At 40.1% G+C, this 24,303-nt stretch overlaps 1 long non-coding RNA gene across 2 annotated transcripts; it reads right to left on the bottom strand.

The window, feature by feature from the left end:
• Positions 1 to 12,502: 12,502 nt before the first annotated feature.
• On the bottom strand, positions 12,503 to 24,014 carry LOC102007060. Of its 2 annotated transcripts, XR_001232295.1 has the most exons (5): positions 23,405 to 24,014; positions 17,324 to 17,387; positions 15,906 to 16,101; positions 14,307 to 14,472; positions 12,503 to 13,025 (listed from the first exon to the last, which is right to left on the bottom strand). It is a non-coding gene; the product is annotated as an uncharacterized LOC102007060 (long non-coding RNA). The 2 variants fall into 2 exon arrangements; XR_264946.2 differs by lacking the exon at positions 17,324 to 17,387.
• Positions 24,015 to 24,303: the final 289 nt, after the last annotated feature.

Below are 24,303 nucleotides of genomic sequence, written 5' to 3'. Positions count from 1 at the left end.
CTGCTTCTAAGAAGCTCGTCTTTCTAGATAGGAAACATTTACACAACTCTGAAATTCCTGCTTTTAGGTAGGAAATCATAATGTAACTCTGGACTTTCCCAGCACACTGTGTAGCGCTGTTTACACATCACCACGATTAAATCCTACCCAAGACCTGTTCAAGCGAGAAGTCGCCTCTGCTCACACACTTGACTTGGCATGTGCATGGTCTGCATAAAAAGCAAAGCTGAAAAAATGCAAAATCACTGCTCTTTCCAACCCACAGAGTTAAAAGTTTCTTGAGTGCTGTGTTAGAGGAAAGGAAAAATAATGATGCCCATTACATATGACTGAAGGAAGTATTTCTATTTCCCAGGAACACATGGCATCAAAATTAAACATTTTGTTTGACAGAAAAGAGATAGAAATCTTGGTAGCTATCACTGCTTGCAACATCCAAATGATTCGATTTAAGTTTGTTTTTGTTTCAGTAAATCCATCAGTAAAGAAGTCTTGATATCTATGCATAGAATTCCGAGGGGAAAGTTTAGGTGTTTTTCACTTAAAGTACAGATTTTCTCTTCCAAAGCACAATGATAGGCTCCTGTCATTCTGCTATGGGTTTCTATTTTGAGATGGAAATGGATTCTGGCTTTAAAGTTAACACTCAAATATAAAATTCTGCCTGATATTTTCTTGTATTTGTGCTAGAATAAGGACATGGAAAAATACCTAACTTCAGGCATATAACTTGCACACACAGAAATATTTACACCAGATTATCAACTGGATTTTGCTAAAATTGAGGGATGCTAGAGAATAATGAACAACACAAACAAAAACAAAAAAGAACGGAGTTTGAGAAACTCTTGATTGAAAGGTTGGTGGGGGGAAAAGAGATTAGGAGTGGGGCATGGTGGCACACATCTAATCCTAGTCTCTGGAAGGCAGAAGCAGGAAGATCACAAGCTTGAGCCTTGCCAGGGCAACTATCTCAGAAAAAAAGGTATTTTAAAAAGACAGAAGAAGTACATTTATATGAGGAATGTACTTATCAGATGCCCAATAATCATCACAGGTCGTCTACAGCCGTGTAGTCCTTTGTAAAATGCAAGATTTTTTTCTCCTTTTTCTCATTATTCAAAAGGGATTTGGAGGTTTCAAAAGAAGCAATGTTATTGATTTAGATTTGAAAATAAACTTTATTTTCTGTTTTGAATGTAAGAAATACCAAGTGGATAAGTAAGGAGACCAGTTAGAAGGGTATTACAAAAATTCTCAAAGATGACAGCGAGTTGAACAAAGGTGGCTGTGATAGAGGTTGAACGTGAGACACAATCTTAATATTTTTAAATAGAAAAGATGCATTCACGTGTCAGTTGTGAGAAAGGCGATAGAGTCAAAGGGCTCAACTTCCAACAAAATTGCACAAGAAGCTCAGAGACCTCTGTTCAGTGAAACTGGTGAGAATCATTTTTTAAAACATGAATAAGAAGGGCTGGGGATTTAGCTCAGCAGCACAGCGCCTGCCTAGCAAGCGTGAGGTCGTGAGTTCGATTCCCGGTACTGGAAAAAGAAAAATGAATAAAAAAATACAATCAAAGCCAAAATGGCCCTAAGGACAAAAAATAAATGAAGAGACCCGTCCAGATGACAGTCTGCTAACATCCACTGAGAACAGTGACTCTGGCATTTGAACCACTACTGTTTCCTCCCCAACTAATGGTGGGGGCAGCTGGGCTCTGGCCTCAGGGAGGAGAGCTCCTCCCTGCGGGGCTGGAGCACAGGGCCCGCCCACTTGCTCCGTTCAAAGGGTCATCTTTTGGGAAGAAGGGAATACCTCCATTTCTCATCCTGTTTCCAGCTGTCTGTTGCAGAGGCTAAGTTTTACAGAGTCATTACTGAGATAAAAGGGCTCCTTTTTTCTACTAAACCCACGTTCATAGAATAAATGTCTCTCCTTCCACTGTTAGCTTAAATATAAAGCTAATTCTCTTAAGTGAAGATGCACATGTCAAACCCCAGAGCAATCACTCAAAATATATATAATTTAAAAATCAACAAAAAATTGAAATCCTACATTACTCACTTACTGCAAGAAAAAAGGCAGTGAAGTAGCAAAAGAGGGCCAGAGTAAGAGAAAGACATAAAACATAGAAAAAATGACAAATGTAAATTGAACTGTATTACTAACAAGGTTAAATATCAGTGAACTGAGCAATCTTATCAAAGGAGAAAATATAGGTACATATGAAGTGTGCAGTGTGTAAAGTTTATAAGAAATACATTTGAGATTCAAAGACACAGATACTTGAAATTAAATGAGTGGAAAATAAACACAAGGGAGCTGAAATGATTAAGGTAATATCAGAAAAGAGAAGTTAAGCAAAATAATTGTTACTTCAGGGAAACATGATAGGGAAGATATGACTATTATGAACATATACACATAATATCAGCACATCAAAATATAGCAAAAGCTGACAGGAAAAGAGAGAGATAGTCCAGCAGCAATCATCAGAGCCTTAATTACCCACACTCAGTCAATTAAAAATAACTAAGAAAATGAACAAATAAATGCAAGATACAAGTAATACTGTGCAGCAACAGATATGCCAAATATCTACAGAATATTTACCCAATAATAATGGAATATAAAATTTCCTAATATGCACATGCAATATTATCTTATATTCATCATATTCTAAAGTATAAAAAGCAATAAATTTTTAGAATACCAATTACTTTTTCTGATGACAATGAAATAAAATTGTAAATCAATAACAAAATATTGGAAAACTTTCAAAATATGTGCAAATTAAACAACACACTAATAGATAAACTATGCGTCAAAGAAGAAATCAAAAGGAAAATTAGAAAATAATTTGAAATGTGAAAAAATACAGGGTACCAGGACATATCGGTAGCTATTAGATCAGTGCTTACAGGAATATTTGTAATTATAAATGAGTATAAATAAAAGAAGGCAGGCTAGACTCATAGCCTAAGCTTCCAGCTTACAACACTAGAAAAAAAAAGAAAAATAGATTTAAAGCTAGGCTATATGCCAGAAATCAACCATGTTAATTAAAATGTTAAAGATTCTGATTGATGAAATAGAGAATAAAAAACTGAACCAAATTCTTGTGTTCTTTTAAATCATCAAATTCGTAAACTTTTAGTTAGATTAACAAAGGAAAACTCAGAAAGAAAATGAAGACGTGAATTATCAGAATCAGGACAAAAACCTTACTCACCCTGTTGAAGTAAGGAGCATTAGATAGCAGCACGGGACAATTGTGTCCCAACAAGTTAGGTCGCTGCGGGGTGGGGGTGAGGGGCAATTTCCCAGAAAAACGCAACTCACTGAAACTCGCTCCGCAGGAGGTGGGCGAGCTGAACTGACTCACAGAGGTGTGAAGACCAGGAGCTCCAGGGCTCGGCTGTGGGTCAGCAGAGCGCAAAGGGCGGGAGAGGTAAAGTCTGATCTGGGAGGAGAAAGAAGAGAATCCAGGCTGACAAGAGCCCAGAGACCGGGGTTGCATCGGTGAGCCCGACGCTCCTGGGCCGCTACCGGGCTGTACCACTGCTACTTTGTCGAATTTCTGTCGTCCTGCTTGCTTGGTTTTTTGTTTTTTTTTTGTGTGTTTTCTTTCCTTTTTCAGTTTTTACTTTTTTTCCTCTTTCGATTCTTCTGAATGGTATTGGTTGATTATTATACTTTACGTTTCAAGGTTTTCCCCTTTGAGGAGCCCCCGTTTTACAGTTTCTTTTTTGTTATCTTCAGACTGTCTACCATTCTTAACTTTTGTGGTCCTCTATTCTTAATTAAAGATTTCACTCTCCTAAAAAAAGAAAAAAGGAAAAATCTACCAACCAAAAAAGGATAGGTCTATCTGACTTTACTAGAAAGTTCTACCAAATACTTGAAGATTTTACATTACTTTTTCATAAACTGTTCTGAAATATAGGAGGTAGCCATCCTAATTCATCATATGAGATATTATTGCTTTTATAGCAAAACTAGAAAGAAGTCAGAAGGAAACAGCGGAACAATATCTCTTATTCATGGAGACACAGAAATCTTCAACAAAATGCTAGCAAACTGAATCCAGCAACATATAAAGATAAGTAGAGCTGGGCATGGTGGTGTACACCTGTAATTCCAGCACTCGGGAGGCTGAGGCAGGAGGATCGTTGCAAGTTTGAGACCAGCCTGGGCTACAAAGTGAGCTCAAAGCCAGTCTGAACTTCATGGTAAGACCCTGTCTCAAAAAGACCAAAAAAAAAAGAAAAGAAAAGAAAAGAAAAGAAAAGAAAAGAAAAGAAAAGAAAAGAAAAGTAGAAAATATAAGCAAGCAGGATCTCTGCTAGGAATGCAAGTTTGGTATAATATCCCTTAATCTATCAACCAAAACACATAATCACCTTGTCATAAACACACACACACACACACACACACACACACACACACACACGCATGCATTTGTTAAAATACAACATTTCCATGATTAAAACACTGAAGAGGTTATGAATAGGAAGAAACTTTCTCAAGCAGACAAAGTCTCCACTGCAACCCACAGCTAACTTTTCTCTTGGAGGTGACTCGCTTTCCCCAAGGCGGGGCAAAGAAGACATCTTCTTTCTCTTACATACTTCACACATATACAGCTTTATACTGGGACTTCTGGCCAGGAAAAAGCAAAAGAGCATCCATTTCCAAAGGAAGAAGTAAACTCTCTCAGTTTATGATGACTTTTCTTGATATGATTAATGTTTGGTTTTTAAAATTCATTTATTTATATTTACAAGCAGTATCTATATATATTTGGGGGAAATGTAATGTCTATAGATAGGTAGATAGATAAATAGACAGATAGACAGACAGATAGATAGATAGATAGATGATAGATAGATAGACAGATAGATAGAATAGAGCTAATTAACATATCCACCTTACCAATTGAGAAATTTTGAGATGAGAATATCAAGAAATGTAATCTGTTAGTAATTCTGAAATATACAGGAGACTTTTTTATTCACTCTGGTCCCCTTCTACTGCAGTAGAACTCAAAGCTTATTTCTTCTCCAGTCCAACTGAAATTTAGTACCCTTGGATGACTGTCTTCTCTTTTGCATCCCTCCTTGTTGCCCTGAACCTGCCAATCACCTTTCTTCTCTGTTCTGTGAGACCCACTTCTTGCACGCCCCTGATCATTGACATCATAGGGTGTTCATTTTTTATCTTTTTTTCTTTGTGGTTTATTTCACTTAGCACAACATCTATCAGGTCCACCACATTGTCACAAGGAACAGAAATTCCTCCTTAAATAAATAACCCTAAGGAACATATATATAATGATCAATAATAAAGGTTGATTATAAGTAATAATGAGGTCATCATATTTATAAGGTATAAGAAGAATATACAAAACTCATCACATTTCTTGACATTGTATAGACAACCTCACAATAAAGACAGCAATTTATAGTAGCATCCAATAGAATAAAATGCTTGGAAATAAATTAACAAAAGAATCATAAAATTTATTCTGAACATTTGAAAACATTATTGAAAGAAATTAGAGAGTGTCTAAATAAATAGGAAAATACCCCTACTCATAGCATTGGGAGCTTTAATGTTTTTAAGATGACACTATTTCCTACATTGATCTACCTATTCCACGCAACCCTTATCAGAATCTCCAATGACTTCTTTGTAGAAATTGACAAGTTGATATGGAAATGCATTAGACCCAGGAGGCCAAGAACTTCCAAAAGAACAAACTGGAAAGATCTACAATTCCCAATTTAAAGACCTATCATAAAGCAAAGTGATTAGGTGAGTGTGGCATCAGAATGTAGATAGGCATAAGCCAACAGAATAGAAGTAAGAGTGAAGAAATAAATCCTTGGGCCTATGGTCAATGGATTTTAAATGAGGGTGCAAACATCGCTCAACTGAATGAATTTGCACTTTTGCCTCACACTGCACACAAAAATTAACTCAAAACGGATTGAAGACCCAAATGAATAGCTAAAGCTACACAATTATTAGAAAAAACTTAGGAATAAGTATACAAGACCTCCTATTTTTTCAGTGGATTTTTAGGTATGACACCAAAACTAAAGAAAAAGAGAAACATTATGTATTGAATTTTACCAAAATTAAAATCTCCTGTGCTTCAAAGAACATTGTAAAGAACATGTTAGACAGCCACTAAATTGGAAAAAGTTTTGAAAATTTTGTATCTGAGCTGTGATTTGTGTATAAAACATATAAAGTGAATTCTTGAAATTCAATATAAAAAAACAAGTAAACAAAGTAAAATTGGGCAAAGATCTGTGCAGATATTTCTCCAGTGAGGGTGCTAAAAGGTCATTTAGTTCCTTAAGACATGCTTGGCATCATTAGTCTGACTGTCCAGGAAATGCAAATAAGACAAAAAATGGTTTGTCACTTCACACCATCTAAGATAACTAGAATCAGACTTAAAAATATTAGAAAGAAAGTTGGTGAATCTGCCAGTTTTGCTGATGGGAATCTACAAGTGTTCACTTTGGAGACTTCTGACAACCACTCAAACAGTAAAACAGAGAATGACCCTAGTGCCCAGTCCATCCCATCTCTAGGTGTAAACCACTGAGAATGAAAACATGAGTGCATGCAAAGGCTTTTATGTGGGCTTTTACGACAACAGCATCTATAATAGTTCTAAGAGGGGGGAAAATCCAAGTGCTCTTTGGCTGAGCAGTGGATCCGCAGATATGCGGTGTCCATGCAGGGGAACGTTGCTCAGACAGCAAGAGAAACAAAGTGCGGAAGTATTACAGCACAAAGCCGGGCATGGGGCGCATGCCTGTAATCCCAGTACTCGGGAGACTGGGGCAGGAGGCTCACTGTGAGTTTGAGGCCAGCCTGGGCTACAAAGTGAGCTCAAGGCCGGCCTGAACTTCATAGTGAGACCTTGTCTCAAAAAGCAAACAAAATGAAGTATTATAGCACAGACGAACCCTACAAATACAGGTTAAAGGAAAGAAGCTAATCACAAAGCATATGTTATTTGATTCCATTAAAAAATATCCAGACCAGATAAATACATGGACACATGCTAACTAGTAATTGCTCAGAGGTGCAGTATTGGAGAGGGAGATAATAATCACTAAACCGTTTTCCTAGTGGTAATGGAAAAACTCTAAAGTCGATGCTGGAGGTTCTACGTATCTGTGAATACACTAAAAGCATCAACGTGTACTGTACTTTGAATGGATAAATTCCCTGGTGTGTGAATTATGTCTCCATAAATTCTTTTAAAAAGAGATTTCCCAAGTGTCGAGCACGGTGAAGAACGACGTTAAACTCGAGGTGAGAAGGAAATGTGGCCGGGCAGAGGGAGAATTCAAGACTGGGCCCTGGTTTTACGCATGTGACGTCTGTCACCTCTCAGGCAGCTCGGGGCGTCTCTCCAAGCGGGGAGCCGAGGGTTCCAGCCGCAGGGCAGGGCAGCGGTCCAAGTTAGCGACGCACAATTGGCAACAATTAGTGGAAGTCTATAAAGGTCATGAAGCTGAATGACATTAATGAGAGTTACCGCAGACAAAAGCTGGAGGAAGTCCAAGGACTGAGCCTCGGAGTTTTCAACTTTGCACAGAAATGAGGAGAAGTGGAGAACAGATAGTACAGCAGAGTAAAATGAGGACATAATGATGCCTGTAAATCAAAATTTTCTTGCAAAAAGCCTTTGAACAAGCAGGAAATAATTAGCTGCTGCAAACACCATTGGTAAACAGAAAATTAAGGATTGGATATCACATATCCGAAGCTGTTCTGACCTCACTGAAAAGCAGCAGCAATGGAATCACAGAGTCAAAGCCCAGGAGGACTGTGTCTAAGTGAAAACAGGACAATTAGATCATAATTTTATTACAATTCCTAAAATTTAAAGCAAATGAAGCACGTGTGGGTGACCGGAGCACGCGTGGAACAACTGTTTCTAATAAACTCATCAGAGTCCCCATGAGGATGAAACCAAGCCAGAAAAGAACTTCTCCCTGACTAGTTATGGTCAGAATCACAGAAGTCCTATGCAAGGACAAAATCAGACACTGTTGCAGAAAAACAGGAAACATTTACAAAGGTAAACTTTTTAGAATTACAGTAGACTTCTCAACACAATCCTTAAAGGCTAAGAGAGCCTGTGAGCGCCCAGTGGCCCCAGGACTGCTGGGGTTCCAGAACAGGAGAATTTTGCTTTCAAAATCAGAATGGGAGCCAGGTGTGGTGGCACACATGGTTAAGTCCAACACTCTGGGATGCTGAGGCAGAAAGATCTCAAGTTTGAGCCAGCCTGGGCAACTTAATGACTTAGCAATACTGTCTCAAAAAGAAAAGAATTAAAAAAGGTTTGGGGATGCAGCCCAGTGCAAAGGCCCTGGGTTCAATTTACTGTGATACAGAGAAGGAAGAAAGGAAGGGAGAAAGGAAGGGAGGAAGGAAGGAAGGAAGGAAGGAAGGAAGGAAGGAAGGAAGGAAGGAAAGAAGGAAGAAGGAAGGAAGAAAAGCAGAAAGCAAAAAGGAGAGAGAGAGAAAGATTGTCCATTATGAGGACATAATGATGCCTGTAAATCAAAATTTTCTTGGAAAAAGCTTTTGAACAAGCAGAAAATAATTAGCTACTGCAAACACCAGCAAAGGAGAGGATAAAATAAAGGAAGGAAGAAAGGAGAGGAGAAAAAGAAAAGAAAGATTGTTCAGCTGTATCTATACTACTCCTTAATATACACTCCAAAGAACTAAAGTCAGCATATTACAAGAACACCTGCACGCCCGTGGTTTATCACAGTGTAACTCACAATAGCCAAGCTGTGGAGTCCGCTGAGGTGCCATCAGTGGACAAAGAAATGTGGCATAGAGCACATACCATGCAGAGTTACAGAACTCATAGAAGAAGGGAATTACATCATCTGCAGGAAAATGAATGGAACACAGCTCAGAAAGACAGTATCACATGTGTTCCCTAACATGAAAAACAAAAAAATGGAAGCGAGACCCTGAGAGGAGGAGGGAACGATGATGAAGGAGTGAAGGAAGACTGTGGAGGACAGATACGATCAAAATGAAAATGCCACTGCAAAGCCTGGTATTTCGCAAAATTACTATGTACTAATATAAATATATAGAAGAAGAACAAACACAAAAGAGGCAAAAGAAACAAATGTAAATTGTGCTGTTTCATAATTGTATATTTAGACATAATATTAATATTCCACATCTATTTTATGTGTGCTCATTTACATAGTAAAGAACATGTTAATATCTGTGACCAAATTTTGGTTCAATGAACATTTGAAAAAAAAAAAAAAAAAACTTCTGTATTCTCCTAGGAGAATTCAAGAATGTTTTGCTGTTTTAAAGACTTCTGTCCACTAGCGAGGGTCGATCGCCAGTCCAGGAACGAGTCTTCGTGGAGCCCTCATGGCGGAATCTGCGTCACAGAAGTGCTGGGGCCCCTGGATAAACAGCCGATCTGGAATCTTCAGTAACAGAGCGCAAGTCCTGGATCCCCTTCACACCAGCGAGCGGGGAAACAGTCCCTCGGTGAGGACTTCGGTGGAGGTGAGGAATCTCCCCGTGCCGGGGAGGAGAACAGGAGCAGCAGTGGAAACCGCAGAGGCAGGGACTTCACACAGTCAAGGCTTCTCGGACCCGTCCGTTCAGCACGAACCTCACACAGATAAAGCAGTCAGTGTTCCCCAGCTATAGAGAGGGAAAACCGGCACTTACATGTGATTTGTGATGTAAGCCTTCCAGTTTATTAGGGTAAGATTCGAGTGGCTGAAAGAGAAGCTCCAACATACACATGTTCCAGCAAATTAATAAAATTAATAGAAATATGAACTCAACATGTGTAAGCCCTTGAAAGAAACATGGATACACGTGGTGGTCATCAATGATTATAACACAGTTGGCTATGACTGCTGATCTAAATATGACTTTGCAGAAAATACAAGACAGACAGAAGCACGGCAACACAATGGAAATTAAAGCAGACAACTCAGAGACATTGCTATGACTACATTTTTAAAGGAAGAGAGAGACTACATTCAAACACTTAAAATTAATTTGAATATCTGGAGTACTTTTAGATTCTAATTCAAACAAGACAAACTGAGGAATTTCTCAGTTGAGGATATTTGACAATACTTGAGTTTGTTTGTTTTCCTGCACCCATGCTTGCTTGCTTGCTTGCTTGCTTGCTTGGATGGGAGTCTGACTGTGTTGCCCAGGTTGTTTTTCAGCTCATGATCCTACCGCCTCAGCCTCTAGACTAGCTGGGCTAGCAGAGGCACACCATCGTGCCCAGTGATACTGGTCTTGCTCAGGAATGCGTGTCTTTTTTGGGGTATAGCAATATTTTTGTGGTTATATTTTTTAGCAACTATTACTTCTAAGAAATGCATATCTGCACGTACACAGGGAAAGTTATAACACTGCTGAAGACAGGTGCATTAAGGTGGAAGTAGAAGGAACAAGACTGGCCAGGAGTGGATAACGGTGTAAATCACTGGCAGAGAAGGTGTGGGAGTGGGGTTTGGCCTTCTTCTGAGTTGGCATCTGGCTGTGACAGTTTCCCACACATGGGCAGCCCTGCGCCCTATGGCAAGTCTTTCTTCTTCCAGCTTCAGAGCTGCTCCCAGGCAGCAGGGTCTTTCTCTGCCCACTGTGCATATCCCAGAACAGTGTGGAGTTAGCGACTCCAAGACCAACCTGAACCAAAGCAGTGACTGGTGGGAGCGGGTGAGTAAGTGTCCCGCGTAGGAACACGTTTCTCTGAGAACCCTAGTGGGGGAGACACTCCAGACGGACCCTGGAATTAGATTAGTCACCAGTTAGCAGCAGGCACTGCACTGCTGCTGTGAGATATGATAATAGTGAATATCATGGTTGAGCACCAGATACCTAAGACTGCCATGAGATCAAGTGAAGGTGAAATCAGGAGCTAAGTACTTTAACACTTAAAAGATGGAAGAGAAAAAAATCATCATAAAGACTGTGGTGATGCTCTAGTAGTATTGAGAGAAAATGAAATGCTCAGATTAGATAATTATCAACTCAGGGTCTGCCATCCAACCCAAGTGCCCCACGTAAAGAAATATCTGATGTGAGGAAATGCAGGCCCAGACTTTTATCATAGCTATAACAAAGTTTCAAGGGATAAGGAAGACAAAACTTGGCAGGTCTTCCAAAGTAGTGCTAGGGCCCATGTAGGGGTAGGAAACTCAGAATGAAAGGTGGGCATTTGAAGTAACAACCCTGAAGCGTTCCAGGAATCAGCGCTGGTGGAGAAACCCCCTGTGCTGGGGGCTGTGCACGGGCTCCACCTGGGATGGTGCCTCATGCGCCAGCGTTCACCTCTGGTAGGACCTGACCCCTCCTGTTGCTATTTCCCCTATTCTGGAGAGCGAAGCAAAATTCAACACCATGCAGAGAAATATGGTCATTATTGCAGAAGGAAACATCTTATTTACCAAAATAGCCATGGGTCCTGACAGTGTAAGTTGGCAGAAATTTGCACAACATATTTGGGAGATAGTGTGGGTGTTGGACTCTGGTATTCAGAAGCATAAGGGCTGCATGGATAGAATGGTACTCCTGAGAGGCAGAGCACTGTGTCCTGAGGGAGACATCCGTGGCATACCTTCCCTCTTGCTGTCAGGATTGCTTAAAACTGAGCGGTGACAACTTGCAGTGGATGAGGCAGAGAGGCCAAAGTGTCTTCATGGATCACACAGAGGTGAGCACATTAGAAACTGTGACTGGGGAGACAAAGACCACCCACCGCTATGTTCCCCACCAGTCCCCAGAGGATAACCTTTGTTTCAAAACAAAAAGGAAATCAAACGTGAGATGCCTTTAGAGGAGAAGCTACCTCGGGATCTTCCCCTGATGGGAAGGACTGAAGGTCAGAGAGGCTGTGTTGGCCCAAGGCAGTAAACAGACAAACAATCATGACCTGATTTACACAAGATCAAGAGCGGAGGGTGGATGTCATCACCTCGACCCCACACTTGCCTTCCTCGCCCAATTTCTGCACCTGAGCCGGCCTCAGGGTGCTGTGGGACGTTTGAGATCTCTGGAGCAGCAGGAGCCTCAGCTCACCCATGTCCTGCATTTGTAGAAGCTTAATGGCTGCTTTCTTCAAGCTGTGCTTTGTGTTTTCTTTGAAATCTCTAAAATCACATATTTAGAAAAACTAAGTTAGGGCTGGGGATTTAGCTCAGCAACACAGCGCCTGCCTGGCAAGTGCACATCGTGAGTTCAATTCCCAGTATTGGAAAAAAAAAAGAAAGAAAGAAAAAATAAGTTAATGGGATATATTTTCAGTAGTTGGGTAAATATACCTTTTGATAGGTAAACACAATTCTATGAAACATTTTTAAAGCAAGAACGCAAGTTATAAGTGGACTAGATATACACACATATATATGTAACATGACTAATAACATGTTTATTTTTTCTTTGTGACCTTCTTTAATTGTAATAATTAGTTTACAGATATTGTGTATTTGTAATATTTGTTAGGAAGTAGCTAAACACAAATCTAGCCTTCTATATCGTCACATAGAGCTCTAAGGTTCAGAGCTCTTTCAGAAATGACTCCTAGGTTTGAAAATAAAAGCTGGGAATTTATCCTGCCAAAAGTGAGGATGCCACAGAGAAGGTGGAAGCAAGGGCCCCCGGGCTGTGCCACAAGCAGCTTTCTAAATCCTTGTTGTCCACAGTCTGCGGCATCAGAGGTGGGAAGAGCTTGCTGTATCGGAGAGCAACTGTCCAGTCCAACTGGCTGTATTAATGGCTCGTAAAGAACTTTTCTTACACTTTGGGAAAAATATATGAATCCAAACAGCCTTCTTGGAGGAAGCTAACAGGTGTGGACCTAACACGGTCAGGCTGGCTGTCCCAGAGAGCAGCGACTGACACGCATCAAACCACGAGGCCATCCTATCTTGGCACCAGAAGCCTGAGAGAGAATCTTCCATCCACCCTAAGGAACCATGAAACACCAGTAATTAGGATTTTATAATAGTAAAAGTGATTTATTTCTACACATCCAGATACATTGCCTTAACCGATAAACCAATACAACAAAATGAAATGACCAATTAATCAAATCAATGAGCTGATTGAGATAACAAGGACACATTACATGTTGAGTGAGTCAAATAATAGTGTATCAAGCTGAGACAGAGATTAATCATTAGCCATACTGTACAGTATTCTTATCTACTGACTCCAGAAAACCATAATTCGAGTTTTGCTGGTAAGAAAGCAATGTGCTACCAGGGAAGTGTTAAAGACATGAAGATGTGAAAAGTTAAGTGATTGAAGAAGCTAACCATAAAGAAATCAATAGGAGACTCTTACCAGAAACCTTTCTTGTTTTGGCAAAATGAGAAAGCAATAAAGATGCCTTGTGAGAGAGCCCTAGCCTCGGAAACATACACAAACTCTAACCACAGGCATGTGGGCCACTTTGTGTGTGTGTGATGCGTGTGGATCAGTGATGCCATGCCAATTACACACAACGACATATCAAGAGTTACCTAGGAAGCTATTCTTTCATTCATACCCGTAATACCCTCTCTCCTTTTCAGAACCAGAGAACTATGGGATTTTCTTTATATGGATGGACCTATTATGGCTTCTTTTCTATGACTTTCCCAGTGGGCAAGATGCTGAAATAGAAGGTATGGTAAATGGGAGTTTACTGTGATGCAGAACCTATTCCAGATGACCACATAGGCAGTCACAGAAGCTCTTGCAGATCTATGTTAAAATATAAGACATTAACTAGAGATCTTCAGCTGTTTTGAGAAAGCCTATCAGTATAGACTGAACACCCACTGAGCACAGATTATGCTAACACAAAAGTTTTGCTATCATTTAGTGTGATAGATGTTCAAAGGTCTGCTTTTTTTTTTTATAAGATGGAATATAATATCTTGATCTCCATGTCTGCTAGGCAAGCAGAGATAATCTAGCGGTATACTCTAACTTCTGGTCTGAAAACTTCCTGCTATAATTTAAATGAGATACTTGGCCTATTTACATTATGTGAGCAGTTTCAAATATGTCCTGGTGCAAAGCAAATGTTGTGTATTTGTTGTTGTTGTTGTTAGTGTTATTATGATTATTATTATTATTGGAAATTCTAATACAGGGGTGAGTAGAGAAATCATTCAGACTGAGAAAATGAATATAAATATTCCAGAAATAGTCAACTCCTTAGGAGAGTGGTGGTCTCCAAACCGCAGCGTCCGCTCACCGCTGCTCCCCCTGTGTGCAGCGGGAGGTGAGCGTGGGATCCGGCAGTTCTGACGCAGCCGCGATGTCCTTGGTGTGTCATCACAGGGGAGTGCCTCCGGCTTGTGGTCGGCTATTCTGAGCAAGGATCAAAGTGCTCAGATGTTTTCTGACCTGTGTACTGAGGCCTGTGAACAAAAACAGAACAAAACCTAGCCAGACACTGAGGTCAGTAACCCATAACACAGTGTCCAAAGAATACACGAGGTAAGACGTAGAGCTTAAGAACCGCAGCAGAGGCCACTGTGTCCTCTCCCTCATGTCCTCCCCCTCGGGCTGCAGGGTGGACTTCTTGTCCTACTTTTCTTGGCCCAAACTCGCTCTGCAGAGCCTGTTTCTTTTCCTACCTTAATAAAACTTTCCTGCTATTAAATTTTTAAAAAATTAACGGAGACTAAACTTCTTGCTCGCATCAATAAAAATGGACCTTACAACCGTCAGAATCAGGGGTAAAAACGTGCCAACAACGCTGTAAGTGGACAAAGAGCACCACGGCTCTTCTGGGCACTCTGGTGAGGTGGAAAATCACAGGGCGCAGAGCGCCCCGAAGAGCAGCGGTGAGCGCCCCAGGCTGTGCCGCGCTCAGGACAGTCACCGATGGCTCCCCAAAGAGAGTTGTGGCCCCTTAGTGACGGGAGCGGTTCTAGCACAATATACAAGAAGTGTAGTACCCAACAACGGCCCAATGATTTCATTTTTCTCAATCAATAAAACATTTTAAAATCTCAGAAGATTTTTCTCTAATATTTTCATTTATTCATTTTCTATATAAATTGAATGGTCTACTTCGTCACCCTCTTTAACTCCTTTTCCAAAAATATAACAATTACAAATAACAATGAAGTGTGCTGAAACTACCTCATGAAAAATGCTGTAAAAATTCAAACCGATCTTAGCAATATTAAAGTACGGTTATACAGTATTGAAACCTACCACTTTGCATGTTTTTCAGGTTCTTGTTACAACCCACACATTCTGCCATGAGGGGAACTGCACAAAATTAAAATCCAACACGGTTGAAAAACTACTGAGAACTTCACAAAGCTGTCGTTATTCAGGCAGTTTAGAGAAAACTGTGCTTAAAAAAAACAGCCAATGCACATAAAAAAGAATTAGGTTGGTGCAGAGCACCTCATCTGCATGCAGAGAGAGGAAGGACATTAAACAAGTCAGATTAATGCAGAGAAATGGGTTGTTTTCCCAGAATCATTCTGTAATCAGGTAATGTATCACATTATCCAATCATGCCTGACAGGGAGGCTGTGGATGCTACCTTTACTAGGAAGAGCAGTGTAAATTGTATAACCTGAAATTACAGCTTTTAAAATTGAATTATATTATTTTACATCAGCCATGTCAGGGCTTTTACAAATTGTTAATCACTTGGTAAACATCCTCAAACCTAAAACACAATCATTGTTTATAAGCAAAGTGAATATGTTAGGAAAAGGCAACAGTTATTATGTATAAATTGCCTGCTGTCCCACAGGACAAGAAAATGAGACATCCTTGCATCTCTTAAGGCTGTCCTAAGAAGAGTATTGATAAGTAAATAAAATACCTGAACATTTGGCTAACTGTCATTTCCATGAATCAGGTCGCTCCTAAATTTTGACAGCGCTATCTTTTGGAAATGTATGAAAACTGGGAAATGGATGTGAAAGCAACCTTAAAGTGCTTAAAATTAGGAAAACATTAACCTCCCAACAGTGAGTTCTGGGAGTTCACACGTAGAAATGAAAAGGAACGTTTTCTTCCTGTGGAGAAAGCAAAGCACAGCTCTCATTAGATATGTGCGAGCATAGCAAACACAGCACTTCTGCGGCATTCACTGGGGCAGGGGTGGGTGGGGGTCAGAGGGAGTGTGTGGGTCCTCGCTGGTTAGAGACCAGAGAAGGCCACGGGAGACCACCCAGTGGTGGTTCTTCCAAGCACACATATGCTGATATCTGTAAAAACTCCAAACACCTGACATCCCAGAAAGTGAATAGAGTACAGTCCTAATATCTTTATAAACATTCAACAGCCATGGTTGTCATGCCCTGAAATGTATTACTTTTCTTTTCAACAATATATATGTATTTTAAATAGCTTTGTTCTTCTAAAAGGAGTTATTTTAGAGCTTATGAATTTTCATGGAATGTGAACTTAAATTTATTCCACTTCCTCATTAGCTTTGAGATGGCTGTCAGTGTTGCTGAACAAATCTTTAAGAACTTAGTACTTTTTGAGAAGTATATAACCTAAGTTTTCAAAGGAAACACTTTGACATCTTCTCCAGCTTTGGAGAAATTTCACAGAGAGAAGTCTTCTTTACATGATTTCTGACACTCAAGTATAAACGTGCATTTGGCAAAAATCTTTCTGAGGGCTTAGCTAGGTGAGCCAGTTAGGCGGGGCTGATTCCCAAATCTTCTTCTCAGCCCCTATCACACACTGTGTGAGGGACTAAATCACTGAAGGTCTAAGAAGCTTGAGGTTTAGCTTTTCAACTCAGATATAAAAATTTTAAACAACTGTTTGAGTCATTCCCTTACTTTTACACTGCTTGTACAGAGAAGTATAATATTCTAAATTTAAAGATTATGTCAAAAAATCTGAAGTGAAATGTGTTATCATGGACATTTTTGCTCGCATTAGGTTTTAATTAATAAAGTAATTGATTCACTCAACAAGAATTCTACTGTCTGTCGTCTGCCAAGCGCTGAACCCAGTATCAGTGCTGCAGAAATGAGAGCTGCCAGTTGCTTTCCAATAATTCTTGAAAGTGACTCATCGCCAGTACTGTCAGACTGTCTATACCCAAGCAGGAAGTGGTTGAAGTGAACTGTTTAATTGCCGTCGTCGCTGTTGTTCGTTCTTTTCCCCTCGTCTGCATGCCTTAGTGCAGTCAGTAGCCAACTACTCGTTCTCACTGCAGATCGGCTACCAACCCGCATCTTCTACACCTCTCCTTTTCACTTCCGTTTCCTTACTTACCTCGTTCCCGCACGGCTTCCGTGAATCCTTTGTAAACTGGAACAGATATTCAGTGAATTCTAACCTATAATAACAGGTATTAGACACAAAGCAGGTGTACAAGAATCACTGATTTGAGATCATTTCTGAGCAGCACTGTAACCAAAGCAATTTAGCATGTCACCCATGAAGCCAATGAGCCGGTCTGGGCCGGAGAAGCCCTGAGGGACACAATGCTTTCACACAGCGGACAGATGCCCCTTCTTGCTGGAGAACCCATAAGCTTGTCAGAGTATGAGTCTGTGAAAGAAAGACTGTATTATTCATCCTCCACTATCCAGTGAATACTATCAGGTCTGACCTACGACCAGTGCATTCTTATTTTCCTACCTTGAAGGTCATTTGAAAATTAAAATATTTCATCCTTATGAAATATTGCTGCAATATAATAAAATGCCCTTCTTTGATGCCAAAACACTTATTCTCATATTTCTTTTTAATGAAATTTTCCAATTTGACAAGACCCATGCTTTATCTTCTCTTGGAATTTCCTCTAATATTTTAAAGGCTTTTTTCAATGAAAATAGAAGAAAGCCTCAAAGAATAGTGTATTTCTGGTTATAAAATTGGAAATACGAAAAACAGAATCCAATTTAAAAAGTCTTCAAGATAAACATTTTCTTGTAAACAGAGTGCTTCAAGGATAACTATAACCCTGCAGCCAATGAAACTATTTTATTTTCCTTGGTTTAGGAAGGGCCGGAAGGCTATTTATGTACTAATAGGTTTATTAATAAAACTGAAAGAGCAATGACCTCACCTGTACACTGATCAGAGACGCTAGGCATAGTACAAATCCACCATGGTACAGAAGCAGCATTTATGACTTTGGGACTATCTTTAACATTTTAATAATGAGTCCATTTGATGAGCTTCTGTTGTTTCTTTGCAAATTAAATAAACTAAATAAAAATATTTGGAGAATTGTATTTGTATGAACATTATCAAAAGCAAGTAAATCTCATAAATTAATGAAACTCTTGCACATCCACGCTGCTCTCTCTTGTACTCTCTTGCCATGCAATTAATTTGGTGACTTTGCCAACTTACTGTTCACCAGTGTCTGTCCTTAGTTCATTTGCAGAGACCACCATAAATAATCCTCTCAAAGTAACATGCATTTTAATGAAAGGGCTACAGGAAAGATGAACTGGCTATTTCCAAGGCTTTTAACTCTGTGCCCTCAATAGAGGGAAGAAAATTAGGGAGGAAGAGTTTAAAGATCTGTAATTCCACCTGTACTAAATTGAAATTACAGAGTCTGTAGTTATGTTTATATGCAAGAGACTGATCATTATGAAAACATTTTTCTTTAAACAATCTATTAATGATACTCAGCTTGTTTTCCATGGAAACTCTATTGTATTTTGAAAACACTATTTTGTTAGATAATTATTCCTGTGTGATAGGAAAAGTAAAAGTTAATTGTTTGCCTTTTAAAATTAAATATGTTGTTGCCATCGGGTCTGAATTTCAGATTCTGCCTACTTTGAGGTCAAACATGTCCAAATAAGGCTCCCCCTACATTGCCTGCTAATTACCTTGTATTTTCATTGGCAAACCTGATTATACTGAGGAAATACAGTGTCTGACTAATCCCTGGAAGGGATCAGGTCATTGTTAATTCAGTGGTTCTATTCAGAAAAAGTCTGATACAATATAATGGCTAAAAAGTTGGATAGACTACAGGGTGGTTAAAGTAAAAGTAGTGAAAGACAAATAAATTTGTAATTTAATTTTGATAAGATTTAGACAAGTCACAATGGTTGCAAAAGAAATTTAATGAGTTCGGGAAAGCTGGAAGATGCAGCTTAGCTGAGTTCTAACAGGAAGTGGTGCAAACAATTAGCTGAGGAAAAGCGGGTGAAAAGTGGAAAAAAACAGACCCCATCAGAAAAAGTTGAGGTCAGTGAAGACAAAAGTGCCATAAGATGCTTCTGAATAATTTTATTGCTAAAATATGAAATGCAAATGTATTATAATACTTGAAACGCATCAAGCAAAAGAACATTTAAAAGAAGTACTTAAAATAAATGTTTCACTGAGCTTACCATTTGAAATCTTTATTAAAAAATGACAAACAGCCCTTGTTAAAATAGACAGTATGCAAAGAAAGTACCTTCTCATGAGTGGGCCTAATAGCCAGGGTTTCTTGTAGTTTAACAAATGCCAAATGCATGCAATGTGGATCACTAAAGATAAGGTGAAAACGTTATCATAGGTGGTAAAATATATGATTTTACTTCATAAAGAGAATACATGTTGGTCGGTAGACGAGGTGATTCTTTATAACAAAGTAAAAAAAAAAAAAAAAAGTGAAGAATTCAGGTCTGTCACCAAAAAGAAAATCCCAACATTCCAAAGGAGACTGGATTATATCATAAAGATGCTTAAATTTAATTTTCAAATTTTAAAGGAAAAATTTTCATTGATTTTTGAGAATATTTGAATATATTATGTATGAAACATTACATTTATCTAAAAATATAAGGACATAAGTAGATGGTACTTTTAAATTCAGAAAATAAAAGCCCCCTTTCACCCTTTCAAAAACCAGTGTCTATTTTTAGGTCCCAGGAGATCTTGGCCCTGTTCAGGGAGGTGCAGAGGCTGTTTGTGAATCTCACAAAAATATCGACCCCCTATCTAAAAATCTCCTCACTCATTTCTAGGAATATTTTGCACATAACTTTCAGAATGTTCATAGATATTTTGAATTCAAGTTAATAATCACAGAGGTAAATTTTAGGCTTTCATAGCAGAAGGCTGAGTCAAGACCACACTGTATTAACTGCAGATGAATTAAACCAAAACCTCCTACCAATCTTCCTCACTGCCACAGCAGTGTCTAAAGATTTCGATGAAGACTGGGCTTGTATGAAAAGGACAACTTGATAACTGACTGGTGATTTAGGATCATCCAGGTTCCCATTGTATACCATGCGCTCCAGATATCTATTACCTCCCTGGAATTATTCAATTTATTTTCTTATAATCTTCCTAATAAATCAAATAAAAATCAGAAGTCTATTTTTCTGGATTCTTACGTGTATCCTTCAATGATAATCCACGTGATTGCAGCTAGTATATTTTTAAAAACCTATACTGTATCTGGGGGAATAAATTAAAATGTCTGTGTCACAAGATACTAAGTGCCAAACCTGGGCATTACCCAGCTCTACTAACCCCGTGTTGTCAAATTGAAGAGGAAATTTGAATATATCCCACAATAGGATTTTGACTAAATGACCATGTTTTTAGCATAATTTTATTTTGTGATGTCTTACATGTAATGTTTATGACTATATAGAACACAAAATTAAAACATTGTTCGATTTAAAAATAATTAGTAAAAAAATAATTAGTAAATGCTATTTAAGAGCGAAAAGCTTTAGTACCATGAAATTACTGTATTGTTAAAATTTTACATTTTCTGTTTCGAGCTGTCCAGTGCATAAGTATGTTCAACTGAACTGTAGCAGAAGACGCCCTTCCCCAGCCAGTGTACCTCCAGCCTACTGAACCAGCTTCACTTTGACCAGTCATGCCCGCCTGTGCCCACAGAGGTGCTCCCTCCAGAGCCTTCTGCTTACGTGCCTGTCAGGGTCAGATGGCGTCATCTAACACCCACCCAAGATGACTGTCAGCAATTCCGAGTTCCACATTTTGACTGAGAAAAGTTGGACTGTCATCCCTGAAGAATGAGTCACCATGGCCTTTCCCAAAGTTGCCCCAGCAAGCCCTGTTGGACCTGGATGGATAGGACAGACTGAGCTCTATCAAATTGGGCCCTTGAGAGCCATGGTCATTGTAAGAGTCAGGGGCAAACCAGTGCCTTTCCTGGTCGAAAATGGAAGAGAACTTTCTGCCCTCAAAACTTCTCTCTGTCAAAAAGCTACCATCAGTGGGGCAACCGGGACTCTTGCCTCTTACTCCATCTGCCGGGTACAAATGTGTAGGACATCTCCTATGTAAGCCAATCTCTGTACTGATTCTGGGAAGAGACCTCTTCTTCAAGTTAGAAGCAAGTGTCTCAATTGCACCAGTCAGCCTCCCTCTTCTTTAACTCCACACTTTCAACTCTCATTGTTTCCTGATAGAAAGAGGATGCTTGCGTCAGCCTGAGACAGCTAAACGCAATCCTGAAATTCTGAAAACTCTGCTCCCCGAGATATGGGCTAAAGACTCTCCTCCAGGCCTGGCCATAAACCATGCTGCCTCACCTCTACCCCTGTTGCTGTCAGATGTCACAGGAAGCACTAACAGGCATCACCCACACACCAGCCTGATAGACTGTAAATCGCCTTGGGCAAGATCTCCATGCTGTCAACAACACGGCCATCACTTTGCATTCTGTGGCTCCCAGCCCATACACCCTTTATGGACTGTTACTGAATTACCACAAGGGTTTGGGAACTCTCCCACTATTTTGGAGGAGGACTAAGCAATAGATTTGGCTCCAGGACAGCCTGTTTCTGTGTCCCTTTCATCTCTGTCACAGTCCCTTGAGAAAGAAAAATGATGTTTCAAAAACACAAAATGTCTATTGCCTGTCAAACTGCTAAAATATACCAGTCCTATCTGTAAAACCAGTTCAATACCTCTGAGCTGCCGATGCCACCATGATTGCCCTCTGTATATGTTGCCTCAGTCTTCTGCCGCCCACAGCCTGCTGATACACCTGCCTGGATCTAAAGAATGCCTTCTTATTTGACTGATTCCTGTTAGCCAGGCCGTTTTTGCCTCTAAATGAAAAGACCCCGCTTCTGGACTCAAAAGTCAATTGACCTAGACAAAACCTCCCAGAGGTTCAAAAACTTGTTTACACTCTTTGGAGAAGCCCTCTCAGTTGATCAAAGCACTTATGATTAGTGACACCCAAGCTGCCTACTGGAAAGACACAAAAGCTCTACTGTAATATCTGGTAGAAACTGGTTACAAGGAAGAAGCTCCACCAATTTTTGGAGCTGCTGGCTTCCACAGAATCTGGATCATTGAGTTCATAAAAATGATGATGCTTACTCAGCCTTTTAGCCCCTGTGAGCACCCAGTGTCCTACCTGTGTAAATACTTGGATCCAGTCACTAAGGCCCGCCTCCCCCTTTGCCTGTGTGCTCTAACAGCCACTGTCCTTTATTAAGAAAGCTGACAGGCTCACCTTGACTGAGACCTAACTGTCCAGGTGCCAAAGGCCGTACTGGATCTCACCCATTGCCACCTGACTGCAAAACTACCCACCTGACTCTTGTGGAGATAAAATCACTTGGTCCTACCATGTACCTGCACACAGAGCTGGGCCTAGCAGATCCTGATTGCCTGGAACTGCCTGATAAACTGTTCTTGAGACTATCAGACTTAAAAAATGAACCTCCTGACAGATGCTGTCTATACCCTGTTTATAGATGGAAGTAGCTGTTTTAAAAATAGAGTCTGACAGGCTAGATGGTGTGGTCACCTAGGACAAAGCAATTTTGGCCAAACTTGTGCTCAAAATAATCCAGTCCAGAGGCCTTAGCCCCCTCCAGGGATCCCACTGACTGAAACATCAACCCCAGCCAAAAGGACTTTGCCTGATACTACCAGAAGATCCATCTGAATCAGAGCCAAACCTGCCCACACTATATGTCCTGCAAACTCAAGCCACAGGGCTGATACCTGTACCCTTGCAGCCAGCTCAGGCTTCAATAGCTGTGTCACTGTCCCTGATCTCTACCTGGCATGACTTAGTGCTCATCTGCACCTACCCAGGCTGGCCAAGACAACAGAAGTTTGTAGAATCCCGCTGTCCTTAGATGTGGCTCACCCTTGATTGCTGGCAATGATAATGGGTCTGCACTTGTAGCAGAGATAACCCAAAGCTAGTAGAATTATTAAAGATTAAACAAAAACTACATGCAGCATACAGGCCACAAGCTCTAAAAAGTTTGAAAAAAATAAAGCATAACCCTAGAGGAACAGCTACATAAAATATAGTTAAAAGACCAACTATCCCTGTAGACATTCCTACACACACATATAACACACATGGTGCATACGAATTACCTCTACAAGTTTCAGAAATCCAGTTTTAGGTCCACCATTACAGAGTTCTGGAGAATTTACCAGGTCTAGACAAATCCTCCAGGGCTTACTCTGAAGAGACAGTGCATTCAAAACCTTGGTCTGGTCACTCCAATGCTGACCAGTCCACACACAGCAGAAGCCTGAGGACGCCGTTCACAGGACTGCTTCACACTTCAATGCAGTACTTCCCTTGATTTTTGTGCTTTTCTCAGGCTGCTTACCCCAGCCCTTGCTTTGCTATAGTTCTCTGGGTGATTGTCCCAAGAGAATGGAGAATAACCAATAAGGCCTTTACAAATGATAGAGATTTGATGAGTGTCCAAGGCACATTGGACTACCTCAGATTACCTCCTTCACTCCCTTGTCAGAGTCAACTTAGGCAGAAACCGTACAATAAGGAAAACAAACCACACACTCCTGGTGGGAATTGTAAGGCTTGCGGACCTTGTCTAGGGCCATCCTAGGATCACTGAGAGCCAGAATGTTACTGCTACCAGCTGGGTCTTGTCTCAGAAGATCACATGTAGCAGGCCCAGCAAAGATTTGCCAGAAAAATTAAAAGAGAGGGGAAGTGTAGCAAAACACGCACCTCCCCGCCCCAGCCAGTATACTTCAGCTTCTTAGTTGCCCAGATGATAGTTCCTATTCCAGTTCCATTTGCTCCTGTCTCTTAGAAACAGCTGGTCATTGATGCACAGCTGGTCACTGTGATGCACACTGTATAAACAGTCCCCAACTGACAAGCCATTCTTCCTCTGTACTTCCTGCTTGCTTATCCCGTATAAGCCCTAGACCACCAGAGATCAGGGCCTGATATTCTGGGAATGATCTTGATTAGTACCCATCATTGTAAAAGTAAATCTCCCTCCAAATCCTGG

This window comes from Chinchilla lanigera, unplaced genomic scaffold, assembly GCF_000276665.1.
Source record: "Chinchilla lanigera isolate Chin_1 unplaced genomic scaffold, ChiLan1.0 scaffold00153, whole genome shotgun sequence".
Lineage (NCBI taxonomy): Eukaryota > Metazoa > Chordata > Mammalia > Rodentia > Chinchillidae > Chinchilla > Chinchilla lanigera.
Note: the sequence above shows the minus strand (reverse complement) of the source record. Positions and strands in the feature narration are given on the sequence as shown.